At 39.8% G+C, this 10,807-nt stretch overlaps 1 protein-coding gene across 4 annotated transcripts in view; it reads right to left on the bottom strand.

Moving 5' to 3' along the window:
* Positions 1–263: 263 nt before the first annotated feature.
* Positions 264–10,807, bottom strand: part of sox2 (SRY-box transcription factor 2) — a 91,396-nt gene continuing 80,852 nt past the window's right edge. For all 4 annotated transcript variants that reach the window (XR_311834.1, XR_311832.1, XM_013911791.1 and 1 more), the window contains 2 exons: positions 5,600–5,687; positions 264–1,284 (listed from right to left, as the gene is read on the bottom strand). The gene's annotated coding sequence lies outside the window, so the exon portion shown is untranslated. The remainder of the gene's footprint in view (positions 1,285–5,599; positions 5,688–10,807) is intronic.

Raw genomic sequence — 10,807 nt, 5'->3', positions numbered from 1 at the left:
CACACACACACACACACACACACACACACACACACACACACACACCCTGGGTGTCAGCTTCCATCAGCAGCATGTATGACTGTGACTTATAACCACAGCTATGCGATCATTTACACTCAGTGCAGGAGATAGCCAGAAGCTACTGTCCCTCTGTACTAGTGTGCAGTGATTTAGTGTCTGAATTCACAACACTTGCTTGGATGTATTAGTGTATATGTTTTTACACACCATATACATATAAATGAAACACTAATACATTAGGAGTCTTTCACAATGTTTTTATTTTTATTTTATCTTTTAAACAGTGGAGCGCAAGCTTCAAGAACAAGAAAGTACAATAAAAAAAGAAGAGTTTGTGATTAAACCCACATTTAAACCACATCAAAATCAGCCGCCCAGGTCTTATGATGAAGTAACTTATGACTGGCACGATCACACTGAACACATACTTGTTTTTTTTTTTCTTGTCATGTCTCAGTTAAACTCAAAATGCAAAGGTCACTGAATCTGGAGTTGCTTAGAGACCAGATCTGCTGTACCGGTTATCCTAACACTCTTTAATCGAATCAAGTGTGAAGCTCAGATGGAAAACAATAATTTGCCATCATTACAAAATATTAAGCAAGACTAATTTTGTGCAGTTGTGGTTAAAAAGAAAAACAAACGATTTGAAACGAAACGGCACCAGCTAGCTGAAAATAGCCTCTAGATTTATTTTTAAAAATCTAATTCTGTGTCTAATATTTAATTACACAATAATGAACAGACTGTTGGCACACAGACAAAAAAGGAAATGTCACAGTACACTAATGTACACTTTTGATGGTTATGGCACAAGCTCAAATACAAAAACAGATAGGACACAAATGCTGAGAGTCCGGAGACGTACAGTTTAATAAGTGTTATAGAACGTAATGTAAACATGAAAATGAAAAAAGGAAATAAGTGAATGCCGAACAGGAAATCTAGCGAGGCCCCCTCGAGAAACCGCAGTGTGCCATCTGCATTATTTCCAAATTATTTGTCATCTAATTTTTTTCCCTCAGCACCTTCAGAGAGCTGTCCAGCTGAAGCCTTCTTTTCAGCTCAGGTCATTTCAGTTCAGCCTGATTCACTTTAATTCAGTTTTCTACACTGGGGAATGACTCACACTCCTGACAGAAGACTCCCATTTACTGTCTGCCTGCATGTGTGTGTCCGTGTGTGTTTGTGTGGGGTTTTTTGGGAAACGTCAGCATCTTCTCCATCTCTCGTACTCGCCTGATGTTACACCGTCAGCATCACCTACAAGGAGACAGAGAAACAGGATTGTGGCGTGTTGTCAGCAACAAATCGGACTGTGTAAAAATAATGCCTCGTTCTTCCTCGCTCTCTCTCGTCTAGCATCATCAGTGTGATGTAATATGAAGAAATCACAGCTCTGGAAATTCTGCTTTTGAGGAATTATGGAGATAAGCTTGTTTCTTACTGTTAAACAATAAAGATGACGTGTATTTGTAAAAAATAATAACAACATTTTTCTCATACTTAATGAATTCAAATACTATTAGACTGTGGTGGAGGTGCAGCAGAGGGGTGAGGCGTCTTAGTCGAGTCAAGCCGCTGTTCTCGCTCTCACACACACAGACACACACATACACACACACACAAACACACACAAAATTCAATCATGTTTCTGCTGCTGCCTGGGGGAACTCACTGTGGAAACCTCACTATAGTGGAAAATCACCTTTTCCATGTTATTTTACACAGCAGCACCTACGCCACACACTCGCAGACACACACCTACACAGTCTGTCTGCATTTACACGAGGAACCCAAAAGATCTGATTTTTTTTTTTAACTCTTTGTGGTGCTGATCTCACACCGTCATGCCTGTCTCAGCCAGAAGTCAGCGAGGAATGAGATTTTTATTCAGCCATGAAGAAAAAAAACGTGCCTCAGAGAGTTAATGTCATCCTGTGACAATACAGGGTTTGTTGCTGTAAGCGTGCTTAGCTAAGGTTGCATCAACCTGATACGTGACCTTATCTTGAGTGGCCATGTTGAATCGCGGAATCCTGAATATACTTATATACAGACACTTTTCTCTATAAAGTTATTTGGCAATGAATGAGGAATAAAGAGCAGGGGGCAGTTAATTTTGTAGACTATCCACAATATCAAAAAATCTGTCTTTTATTAATTACTGTGGTCAAACAATCAATACTTTTATTTTACATATAAATATATATTTATTGTTAGTAGTAGTGCTGGTAGTGCTGATGTTGACACTGACATGGGAACCTTATTTAGCTCAGAGAGTAGAACAAGAACAACAGTACAGCAACCAAAATTCCATCTAAGGCCTGAGTTACACAGGTGTAGGGACCAGTCAGAGACACGCTGACAACAACCAGTTGTCAATGGGAAAAATGTGCAATTCCCGACCAGCTGGCGAGAGGTTGCTGGCTGCCTCTGGGTGAAACTGGCCACAAAGCCTTCTTGTGATCAATTTGGTTGCTAGCAGATTGCCACAGTTGCCCATGGTTTACATGGAAGATGCTAGCTTGTCTGCAAACACTTGCCAACTACTCTTTGAGCAGCAGTGATACTAAAAAATGCAACAGAATTTGGAAACGGAGAGCCTTCATAGTAAAAGTTGTGCCTTACTGCTGTAACCAGCACGATTTTACTTTGAACGCAAATGTTCTGCATTTCAAGTTTGTGGCACACTTGTCACACAGTAGTTGGCGAATGCCTGTATACTTTGTAACTTCCTATACTGATTTTTCTCTCTATAACATTCTGACAGGGAATTTTAAACTTTTTACATTTTTGAATGGCATGATCCCTTCCTAGCAATTTGTGTGCACCCTCATGCTATGGATATCGCAGGGAGAGCGATCAAACTGAGGGCCAAGAGCAAGAACATGGTGCTTGTTGCATGGATTCTAGATGGTCTGTCAGAATTCGTCATGTTGATTGCTCATGGCGTCCAAAATATCCTCGGGCCACTAAGAAATATCCCTGTGCTCCTGTTGGATAGCCTGACAATGAAATGGCATCATGTGAGGGTCTAAGATACAGTATTTATATATAATTAAACTTCACCTGAGCAACATTTGTTCATAAGCCATTGACACACACATACACACACAGTTTGTGCTACAAGGAACCCTCTCATCAACCAACCACATTACAAGCAGATGGTGAATATTATATGTGAAGTAGAAACATAATAACACCTTACATGAAAGAACTTTACTACAGAGTTGCTTCTGACTTAAAGGATAAGTCCTGTCATGTTCTGTTCTGCCGTTGCTTTCAACAAATCCCATGTGTCAGTGTAATCCAGTAATCATTACGTGTTAGCTATAGCTTTTTTAGATGTCATAGTGGTCCATTATTGTCCATTAACGGTTAAACAAATATCACCGGATCTCAAAATTTCATAACAAAATTAAAGTGCCACAGACAAAGTAGAGCAACTGTTGAGAGTAGTAAATATTGTTTTCTGTGGTCACTTCCCAGGAGGAACAGAAATTATGGGTGTATCAGTAGGCGTATTTGTCCTGAAGCATGAAGAACACAATGTTAAGTTTGGTATGAAATGTCCTCAGAGCAGTACGCCCTGGGAACTAAACTGCCACGGATCTATTAATGGTCACATACTCGCACTCCCCAAATGCTCCACCCTGAAATTTTGGCAGTTCACCAGTAGCTGTCCATCCGGTATGGTGTGCTAGTAAGGTTAGCTTAAGTTTTTTTTTCTGTAGAGCTAATTGCCCATTTTCATGTAGCACATAAGCTAAATAAGTTAATGATAAAGTCATTTTAGAGTCCATCGCCATTAGAAACTGAAGGGCTGCGCCGAACAAAACTGGGGTTTGTCAAGTTTTTCTAGAAACCTTTTTAAAAGAAGAGGTAGCTAAAAAAGAAAGAAAGAAGCTAATGCTAAATTAGCAGCAAACCTTTCAGAGCTAATCTGCACCAGAAGTTTTGTCAGCTTGCAAAATGCTTGTCATATTGTCGTACTTGTAATCTCTTGTTAAATATTTTACCATTGCTGACAAAATAAATTCACAGTAGTCTGCAGACAATGAAGTCTATTGTCTGTAGCAAGATGTAAAAAACAAAGGACAAAAGTGATCTGTACACTTCTTAAAACAAAGTTTTCTATTTTGTCAAACAGCTCAGGCTTTTCTTATTGTCAAGATAAAGAATTTGAGTGTATTAACTGTTACAATAAGAGCCATTAGACATTTTAAGATCTTTTTAAACAATAGGGAAAGTGCCATTTTTGCTTTATTTTTTCCCTGCTTTGCTGAAAATATACTGAAACCTGAACCCAGCATAAAGTTTTTGTATATGTTACAACACCATATTGGTCATATTGGGGAAATTTACATAAAAATATAAATAAATATTTGTTAAATATTTGTTTTAGAGTACACATCCACTTTTAGAACTAAAGTTTAAAGTAAGTAAGTTGGTTACACAATCTGAATTATGGCACTTTTGAATGTAATTAACTTTTATCTATTCTTTCCCATCGTTTATGTTGTTTTTCATGGTTTCTTCCTTTTGCTCTTTTTTAATCCCCTCATGCCAGATGGCTGCCCCTCTCTGAACCTGGCTCAGGGAAGAAGTTCCAGTTCAAAGGAACTTCTTCCTCCTCACTGTTGCCAAGTGCTTGCTCACAAAAGACCGTCTGAATATTCTTGCTCTAAAATTGTGTTTGTAATATGAAGTAGTCTGTTGTAAACGACTGCTTTTGAAACATAAAAACTGTATAAAGTATCTGGGCACTACTGCTGCTTACATACTGTATTGAGATCTTTGCTGGACAAATGTCATATGAAACTGGAAAACACCCGACTGAGAAGATGTGAACAAGCTTTGTGTGGGTGTCTGTCTGTCTGTATGGATCTGCAGTGCTCTGCCAATGCTACAGACATTTCAGAGCCCTGTGGCGTAATTCAGTGTGTCAGATACAAGAGGAAATAATGTGGTGAGCATCTCGTCGAATCGCTCCGGCTTAAACGGTCTCTCTCCAGAGTGTGTTTAGGAAATTAAAGGCCGGGGATTTTTTTCATAATTGTCTAGTTTATCATTTTATTACAGCTAGCTTTCCTCTGATGGGCTCCCTTTATGATTTATCAAATACAATTACTGCATGACTTATTTTAGGACCATTAATGTGTGCGTGTGTGTGTGTGTGTGTGTGTGTGTGTGTGTGTGTGTGTGTGTGTGTGTGGGTGTGTGTGTGTCAGCTCTGGTGTATTTAAATAGCATTAAGTAATTGGAAAAACAGGACGAGAAGCTGGAAAATCTAAATTGTCTTTGTGGATTTATACCCCCCATTCAAACACACACACACACACCTTCCTTTTCCTTTTCTCTCTGTTGCTTCTGAGTAAATATCCAAAAAGCTTCTATTTTAAATGTAAAATAAGAGAAAATTGTGTTTTAACTGATAGAAGCTAATCTGAAATAGTTTCATTCTTGTGCTGTGACAATATTTCGCAATATTTCTCAAGGAATGAGGAAAATGGGGATATAGAGAAACAGAGAAAGGAAAGAAACAGTCACAGAGAGAAAGAGGTTAATTCCATACCTTCGCCTTCCAGCTAATGAAGTGTAGGTGGCGTCCCGGTCACTTCAGCTAATTGAACAGTGGAGATTACAGCAGCCGTCGCTCCCCTCTGTGAAAAGAGGGCCGTGTTCATTAGTCGTAGCCATATAATATTCATTCTCTGTAGAAATATGTAGATAGTAATCTATGCAAAGAGCTGCTGGTATGATTATAAAGCTCTCAGCACGTTCTCTGGTAGCAATAACTCAAACAACCATGATTTAAAATACTGCATGTGTCTATGTTTAACTTTATTGCTTCGCACTGAATTTATGGGCCTTTATCAATTAGACGTATACTCAGAAGAATCTATTAATATTTATGTAGGGCAATGTATTAATTTTGACATTTAACAAACCAGTAAAAACAGTAAACCTAAAGTACATCGGTATCTGAGTGTTATTTGAATTATTTGAATGGCTTTAGAGAGCAATAACTCCTGCGCAGCTAGTAATAATGGGCACGGTTGATAGTCTTGGTAACACTGTGACAGACTTCACTGAGGCATGTCAGTGCAACTCTAGGCTGCCCTAAGTAAAACAAAGTCTATGGACGGAGAGTCATTGAACCCCCTAGCTGGAATATGTGTCAATTTAAAATCCTCAAGAAAGCAAGACGAGATGGCAAAGCTAGTCATGAAAGGCTCAGTTTAATTCAGCTTTATTTATATAGAGACAAATCACAGCAGCAGTCACCTCAAGGCGCTTTGTATAGTAGGGTCAAAAGCCTACAATAATAAAGAAGACCCCAATAATCAGGCAGGTAAGGTAGCAAGAAACTCAGGAGCAGCCCTGAGTTTGAGAGAACAGGTAGCACTATGCGGCGTCCTGTTGTATTCAAATTGATGGTGTATAAACTGGAGTTGTGGCCATCAGAGAGTTGTCCCGATTTTAAAACAGGCAGTCTTTAGTCACCGAAAACCTGAAACCAGTTGTCAATGGACTTGTCTCACATTATAATCTTGGCCTTTTTTTAATGCACTTCTTCAAAAGCCTTTCCACCACATTTGTAATAATAAAATGTTTATTTGTCATTACCAGCATTCTTCTATTTTCAGTCATTCTGGAATAGAAATTACGGCCATTGTCATCAAACCTATTCTGTGCATGAGAAAATTGATGCTGCTAATTACAAGGTATGTCTTTGTACCCATGTACAAAGATTAAGGGAATGTGTGTACAAAGCAATGTTACATAATTAAAAGCTGCAGCAATGACACTCGTGTAACCGTGAGGTTGATTAATGTCTCTGGTTTGTTGTGTTATGGTCACGAATTTCACTGTCGTCTTCACGCCATGTAACGCTCATGTGACAGGTTGTTAGGCTTTGATTTTGTAGTGCGGTCCTGTGATAAACGAGCAACATGCTATAAGCTTTTCTTACATGTACAGTGAGTTGTGTGACTAAAACGACCGTCTCGGTCATTTGTTTCTACTGTCTGAAAAGGCCCACGTGAGTAAGCCTTCCTAAAATGACATACAGTGCTGTTTCACTCCAAAGGACCCAGAGAGTCCACATCAGGAAGCAGGTGGGCTTGTGGTTTCACAAACACATCCGGCTCCAGTCTCGCTGCTTTCTACCATTTTTGAGTTTCACTTTTACTCCCTTGGTAAAAGCAAGGAGGTCCTGTAGGTCCAGCAGCTGGGGCCTTACTGTGTGGAGCTCGCATGTTCTCCCCATGTCTGCATGGTTTCTCTCTGAAAACTCTGGTTTCCTCCCAATAACATATATGGGGTGAGGTTAACTGGTGATTCTAAACTGGCTATAGGTGTGAATATGAGTGTGAATGGGCTCCCGGCTCTAGACATTAGCCTAATGACAGACTGGTGATCTGTCCAGGGTGTACCCTGCCTATCACCCTATGGCAGCGGGGATAGACTCCAGCACCCCCAAAACACCCTGATGAGGGCAAACAGAAGAAAATGAATGGACTTTGACTCCCCAGTAACTTCTATTGTCATTCACCATTTGGTTAGGTTTAGCTAGCAGCACTTCATGGTTAATGTAAGGAAAAGACTTTTGGTTTGAAGTGAACATACAATAAAATAAATACATAAATAAATTTATAAACACAACAAATTTACCATTTACAGAAACCTCCATTTAAAAAACCGCTAACGTACTATCAGAAATTTGCAAGGACATTTTCCATGTTTTTATGCATATTTTTTGCAGTGTAGGATTTAATAACATCAAGTATAAATGACAGCATGAGCCTTTTTCTGAGGGGAAATCTCTATTAATAATGGTGGAAAGTGTAATGAAAATTGCTACTAAAGCAGAATTACTGTTACATAACTGAAATGTTACTCAACTAAAAACACACTACCATTAAATAGAAAAAATACTTAACATAAAAGCATAAAATAACCTTCAAAACATACTAGGGATGTTTAATGTCAGGTGTCCTGTGGGTGTAACAGTTTAGAAAATGGATGGATGAATGTTTAAATAAAGTTAACTGAAGTATATCGTGGAAGGGTTTGTGAATCAGTAATGGAGACAGTTGTGAATAAATGAATGAAAAAATAATAATCAAGAACGTCCAGTGAGAGCAGAGTTTAATATACTCACAGCCATTACTGTGAATTGATGACAAACACACCAATTACTTATCTTAACTAGTTTATGGAGTTATACAGACTGCAGGTGTGTCCATGTGTGTGTGGTGCATCCTCTGCGTGCGTGTATTGACAGACAGAGAGAAACAGGAGGCAGTGGGCACGACCTGCAGAGGTGGGAGTGGGCCCGCGCAGGAGTGAAAGTAGGCAGACAAAAGATTTTAGAGTTAAGCAGGAAAGTTTGGATGGTCTAACGTGACAGTTTTCTTTTACAAACACAACTTTCTTCTGGGAAGGACAGAAGCAGGAATGTGTTGCAAGTTAGTAAAAGGCGAGAAAGAAGCACTAAAAGACTAGCACGGCCCACCTCACAGTCACAGTGAGTAATAAAATTACTCAAATATATGTTAGCGTGCAGTCTTAAAGGAATTATATTTAGGATCTAATAACACACAACTTTTGAACTTTTTTTGTCTTGGTGTTTTTTTGTCTGATAGCTTTAAAACTCAAACTGTGGCCCCTGCTCAGCATTTAAAGCAGTAAAATTGATTTTCTAGTGTAAATCATACTTTTGTAAGTTGTGTAAATTACAACTTGGAAAAAAAGCACAAGTACTGGCCAGAAATGATTTAATTGGAGAGGGGAAAATATTGAGGCATGCGCACTCTTTCTCCCTGTGAACTGCACTAATCAGCCTTCCCCACCCGTGCGTTAATATTTGCTGACTCACTATCGCAGGATTCATGTTTTTTAAGTCACCTGATGCCGAAGTCACTGAACAGAACTCAGCAAAAACTCGTCATGTCTTTATCAGGACAAAAACAAAACTCCTCTCTGCTTCTGTCACTTTTCTAACCCCACTGAACCCCCTCCTCCCTGCCTCTTGTTGCCTATCCAGCACAGTGGGACCATGTCTCTCTCTCTCTCTTCTCCCCTCTCTCTCTCTCTACCTCTCTCGCCCCCTCCCTCGGGGCAGAAGTAAACCACGCCTTGAGGCCCTGCTCCCATTGTGTTTTCTCTGCTACTTCTGTTTGGGGCCTTTGTGTGCCGCTAATCAGCCGTGGGGCCATGCTCAGCCTCGAGTGTGTGTCTGCGAGTGTGCGTGCGTGTGTGTGTGTGTGTGTGTCCCTTGCCCTCATTACGTAGCCACACTGGGAGGCCAGCATGGGAAGTTTCTGCTGCCCTCCATCACCCCCTCCACCACCACCACCTCACCCCCCTCTAGCTGTCCATCACTCACTTCCTCCCCCTATCCTCATCTCACCAACCCTTGGACCGGCCACAATTTTAAAATAAAACTGCACCTGCTTCAGTGGCTACATCAGAAAGCGATGCAGCAGTGGAGCAGAAAAACAACAGCGCTTTGTTCTAAAGTCCTCACAGTCACAGATATTTGCTGCGATGATTAGCGTCATTATTTTCGGAGCTGGAATGAAGCGATTTTGCGACAGGAACGGATTCTCTGTGCAAATCACAAAGTCTTTTCAACTGAATTTAGCGACAACAAAAGCGGGACTCCTCCACCCTAACACAAGGCTGAAAAAGTAAAAGTTTAAAGTGAAACTTCCCACTGCTTTTCAGGTCTTTTTTTCCTTCTTTTTTCAAACACGAGCACTTACAATACAGTAGGCAGGATGTTGTATGCTTATTTTATCTGCTGACGAAGTTAAAAAATATCTAACGCAGATCTTGTAAGAGAATCTTTTTTTTTAAACCAGGCTATAGTTGTTATGCTTTAACAGTTTAACTATCATGACTTGTTTAATAGCTGGTGAACATTCTGTGAACAAATATTGCCGTAATGTCACTGTCATCTGGGGATACAGTCATCTATACTGTCAAAGTCCTGGCTGTATGATTTCAGCGGGATTTATTAAGTAGCGTATTGTAATAGTAAAGAAAAAAACCTGGGGGTTGGAATAGTGTGCAGACCAATAATTAGTCATTTTATTTGTGAATGATTTAAGGCGTTTGAGCTTTTCTTCACAACATCAACAACGACACTTTCTTTTGTCTCACGTTCACGTGTTTAGCATGAGTCAACTGATGATGACTACTTCTCTCTTTTAAAAAGACAAAACTGAATTTCCAATTGTTCTTTGTGACAATCAGTTTGTTTGTTTCTTTTTTTTTTGTCTTTCTTTTCATAATTTATGTCTTTGTGTGTATCACTTGCCTCGAGACAAATTTTCTCTTTTGGACATTGAGTTAAGTTAAGAGGAAAATGTTGCCCTCGCTGACAAGTAGCCTACTGGGTTCAGTATCAGTGCAAAGTCCAAGAAAACAATCTCAGTTTACACAGCCCCGTTTGTTTGGCAGGTGGTCTTTACAGAGATTAATGAAAGTTCAGTGCAGTAACGCAAAGTAAAGAAAAACTGAAGAGTTATTTTTTTAGATTATCTTTCACTTTCAGTGTTACTTATACACATCAGTAAGCTGGACTGAGTGAACTGTCCGCTGCCCTTTAGTGCTCCTCCCCTGTCACCTGCTGGATGCCTCTCTACCCTCATGTCCCCCCCCCACTGCTCCACCGCTTCACCTCCTTCCCATCTACTTTCTCCCTCCTTCAAGTCTTCACTGTTCATGAAATGTCACCTGTTCACATGAAGTGTGTCTCTCTGTCTTGATG

Source organism: Pundamilia nyererei, unplaced genomic scaffold (genome assembly GCF_000239375.1).
Source record: "Pundamilia nyererei isolate P.nyererei 1_Seehausen unplaced genomic scaffold, PunNye1.0 scaffold00072, whole genome shotgun sequence".
Classification (NCBI taxonomy): Eukaryota; Metazoa; Chordata; class Actinopteri; order Cichliformes; family Cichlidae; genus Pundamilia; species Pundamilia nyererei.
The sequence above is the reverse complement of the archived record's forward strand: the minus strand, read 5'-3'. Positions and strand labels throughout refer to the sequence as shown.